Source organism: Asparagus officinalis, chromosome 7 (genome assembly GCF_001876935.1).
Source record: "Asparagus officinalis chromosome 7, Aspof.V1, whole genome shotgun sequence".
NCBI lineage: Eukaryota > Viridiplantae > Streptophyta > Magnoliopsida > Asparagales > Asparagaceae > Asparagus > Asparagus officinalis.
Genome location: NC_033800.1, coordinates 7,966,596 through 7,971,530, shown reverse-complemented (window position 1 = coordinate 7,971,530; position 4,935 = coordinate 7,966,596).

Genomic DNA, 4,935 nt, shown 5'->3' with positions numbered 1-4,935 from the left:
GTGATCACAAAAAATCCATAAGCTCAGACCAACAAGCAAAATGCAGCAAACTAAAAGAATCTACCACATTGACAACATTTATCACAAATAATATGACTAAGTGATAAATTAGTATATATGGCTATTTAAAAGGAAAATTTTAATTGATATCCTCTGAATCTAAAAACAAATTAAAATTCTAAAGCAATGTACCGGAGAGGCACAATTATTGTAAAGTTGGACAAATTGAAAGGAAAACACAAGGTCCTGAAAACATTATGACTATGTTATTGATGGGCATCCCCAAAGTATGCTAAACAACATGGAAAGTTTACAGAATTTAGTCCTCAAGCAGTCTTTTCTTACATATTTATTAAAGTATTTTAAGGCAATACATATAATTGTGGTTGTACATTACTCAAATCAAGAAATTAGCATCTCAACCCTGTATCCAACAAACAAATGCCATAAATTTTGCAAAGGAAGAAACTTTATGATGGTTAAAACGAAAGGCAAGCCAAAGTTTTAAACTTTGAAACATTTCATCATCGGTGCATAACAAGCGTTATTTCGTTCAAGCATTCATCCGAAAGCACCTACATCAAATATTTTCCAGGATGTCTTCTAATTTCTCTGTGTGGTAGACCAAGAGCTTAAATTTCCCCCACACACCATTACAAAACTAATATCGTTAAGTTTGCGGTAATCTAACTCCATGTGGTAGATTGTTTGGGAAACTAACAAATATCTACATTTTGGGGTAAATTTTGGAGATTGATTTGTGGAGTATATAGGTGGAAAATCCATCAATTTACCAAAACGTGATGATTAAGAGATTCAAATTCTAACACATATATATATATATACACACACACACATTGAAAAAAAATCAAATTTCTACAGTATCAGGCTCCAGATTAAGGAAACATTAGGAAATATTTAACAAAAAATGGATCTTCTGATGAAAATTTGAATAGGGAAGGAGCTAGCTTGCCTCCGAGATCGGTATCGAGCCATTTGGACTGCTTGGTCCTGATGTTGCTGGCCCACCACCAAGAGTAGGCATTGCTGGCCGCTCTCTGCAACATCTTCTTCCTCCTCCGGATCCCTCTCCCCCCACCTCTCTCTCTCTCCCCTCAACGTGAAAAAAAAAAGATTATGATTATGATTACGGTGAAGAGAGAGAAAGGGATCAAAATGTCAATGTTGCTTTTGCTGAATGCGTTCTAAATTTGGAAGTGAATGCCGATTATTTAGGAGGGGGAGGAGGAGCAACGGGCAAGGTTTCATATGCTTTAATATTTTGGAATTTGGGAGATTAATGCATGCGCAGCACGTTGCCGGGCCAAAAAAAAAAAAAAGGAAAAAGGAAATTTTGTTCTTCCAGCTCACGCGGCTTCATGATTCCGTATCAAGTTTTCTGAATTATATCTGGGTCAATTAATGTTTGTGTCGGAGGGAGATTGGAAGTAGAATAATATTTGCAACCTGTGCTCCATGAAAATAATTCCAACGATATGGGAACTGTGCTCCATGAAAATGCTGGCTGTTACGTGCACAAGAAAAATGGCAACTCTAACTGATGGGAACCGGGGTCCATCCCCACGATGAATTAATATGAATTTAATCCACGGAGATTTTGTGGTTGACTACATGCATGTATTGATAGATTGTTTTTTCTCATGCATTAGGAAAAGGAAGGGCTAGTCTTTGGACTTCCTCATGTAATGAATGTGGTGTACCCAATAGGCATATCCTACTTATAAATACAGGAGAGATGGTGAAGGCTGAAAGCAAGAAGCAAGAAGAAGAACCACATACAAATCTGTAATCCTCAAGTGAGTTTGAGAGAAAGTTGTAATCCTCGAGTTTGAGAGAAAGTGATCCTCAAGTTAAGTTATACCAACTTAAGAGAAGACAATTTGTAAGCATTCATTTGATTATAATGGAAACAGTGAAGAAGGGGCGGGTGAGGACGTAGGTTCAATTTGAGCTGAACCTCGGTAAATATTGCGTGTGCGATCTCTCTATTTCTCTTTGTATTTCTTTGTTTTTCTCTTCTATTTTTTATTCTCATCTCATCACAAAGACGAGAAAGTTCTTGTTGTACTGTTAATTTCCCAATAGTGGTATCAGAGCAAGGTTGCTAATCTTCTTGTGTTGAGATGGAGACTCCTATCAGCGGCGTTCGAATAATCAGTTTGAATGGCCGCAATTGGATGATATGGAAGGCGAGATGATGGATCTTCTATATTGCAAGGACCTCTATGCATCAGTTGAAGGTGAATCCTCCAAGTCAGAGTCCATGTCAGCAGATGATTGGAAGAAGCTCGATCAGAAAACTATTGGTACAATTCGGCAATGGATGGATGACATTGTATTCCACCATGTGACAAATGAGACTTCGGCGAGCAGCTTGTGGAAGAAACTTAAAGATCTCTACGAAAGAAAAACCGTCAGCAACAAAGCTTTCTTGATTCGGAAGCTTGTCAATCTCAAGTTCAAGGAGGGTGATTCTATATCTGAACATTTGAATGAAATTCAAAGTATTGTAAATTAACTTGTAGTCATGAAAATGGTGTTGGAAGATGAGCTTCAAGCCCTTCTTTTGCTTAGCTCGTTACCAGATAGTTGGGAGACGTTGGTGATGTCTCTTAGCAACTCTGTACCTGATGGAGTTGTATTCATGAAACAAATTACAAGCAGCCTCCTGAATGAAGAAATACGAAGAAAGTCATTTGGATCCTCCTATTCTCATGCTCTTGTTACCGAGAACAGGGGATGGGCAAATATCGACAGCCTCGGAATCGAGACAAGTCAAGAGGAAAATCAAAGGTTAGAAAGGATATTAGTTGCTATCACTACGGGAAGAAAGGACACATAAAACGAGAATGTTGCAAGCTCAAGCGAGAACAAAAGGAAGGAATGACCAATGACAAACAAGAAATGAATGAAAGTGCAGTCGTTGTCAGTGACAATGAAATTGTGCTTTTCTCGGCATGTAAAGAAGACTGTGCAGGTCTCACTTGCCAAGACTCGGAATGGGTGATTGATTCCAGTGCCTCCTACCATGCTACTCCCCGGAAGGACTACTTCACTTCGCTTCGTGAAGGTAATATTGGAATGGTAAAAATGGGTAACAAAAACTCTTCTCAAATTCTTAGCATTGGAAATATTTGTGTTACTACTAACCTTGGAACAAAGATGGTTCTAAAAGATGTTAGATTTGTGCCCGATTTTCGTCTCAATCTTTCTCTACTAGCAAGCTTGATGAAGAAGCATACACGAGTAGCTTTGATAAAGGATGTTAGAAGCTTACCAAAGGATCACTTGTACTAGCAAGAGGAAAGAAGTGTTGCACTCTCTATAAGACTTAGTTTCACTTAGAGAATGATGAACTTGGAATAGTGGAAGGTATCTCTATGGATTTGTGACACAAGCGGCTTGACCACATGAGCGAGAAAGGGCTATAAACTCTTGCAAGGCGACAACTACTTCCATCCATGCAAGGTACAATACTATCCCACTGTGATCACTGCTTGATTGGGAAACAACATCGGGTTCCTTTTGTTAAAAATATAACAAAAAAAAACTAGCATATTGGACTTAGTCTATTCGGATGTATGCGGACCCATAAATAAAAAAAAACTTTTAGTGGTGCCTCATACTTTGTGACCTTTATAGATGATGCATCTAGAAAGGTGTGGGTGTATATCATAAAAACCAAAGATCAAGTCTTTGAAGTTTTCAAAGACTTTCATAAAAACCAAAGATCAAGTCTTTGAAGTTTTCAAAGACTTTCATACCAAAGTTGAAAGAGAAACCGAAAAGCTCTTGAAGTAATCAAGTCTTTGAAGTTTTCAAAGACTTTCATACCAAAGTTGAAAGAGAAACCGAAAAGCTCTTGAAGTATATTTACACTGATAATGGTGGTGAGTATACTTCAAAGATGTTTGAAGACTATTGTTCTTTTTATGGCATTAGATACCAAAAGACTGTTCCACACACACCGCAACACAATGGGACTATAGAAAAGATGAACCGTACAATTGTGGAAATGATAAGGAGTATGCTATCCTTAGCTAAATTACCAAAAATATTTTGGAGAGAAGCAGTGCGAACAGCCTGCTACTTGATAAACATGTCCACCTCAGTTCCCTTGGATGGAGATATTCTTGAAAGAGTTTGGAGTGGAAAGGATATTTCCTATTCTCACTTGCGTTGTGTTCGGGTGCAAGGTATTTGTACATGTACCTAAGGAGAAAAGAACAAAGCTTGATGATAAAGTTATTCCATGCATCTTCCTAGAATATTAAAATGATGAATTTAGGTATAGGTTGTGGGATTCTAAAAATAAGAAAATTGTGAGGAGCAGGGATGTTGTTTTTTGTGAAGATAAAACACTTTCTAATTTTGAAAAAGAAGAGGAGCCACAAAACACTCATATTATCCAGATTCAATCTCTACACCAGTTGTTTTTCCTTCTCCCATGCTAGAAAATAATGATTTTCAAGATGTGCAGAAAGAAGAAGAAATTGCAAGTTCCCCAGGTTTTGATCAGGGGGAGCATGAACATCTAGAGCCACCATATATGGATCAGCCACAAGTACCTCAATTGAGACGGTCAGAGAGAGAATGACAACCCTCAACTAGATATCCTGCTTTAAAGTATACTATAGTAACAGATACAGGTGAACCGAAAAGTTTCCATGAAGCACAAGTTCATGATAATCGTGCAAAGTGGAAGAAAGCTATGCAAGAGGTGATGGATTCTTTGCATAAGAATCACACTTATGACTTGGTGGAGCTACCTAAGAACAGAAAAGCCTTAAAGAACAAATGGGTGTTCAAAATCAAGAATGAAGGAAATGACCAAGTCAAGTACAAAGCTCGCCTCGTGTCAGAAGAAAGATGTTGACTATGAAGAAATTTTTTTCTCTTGTTGTAAAGATGTCT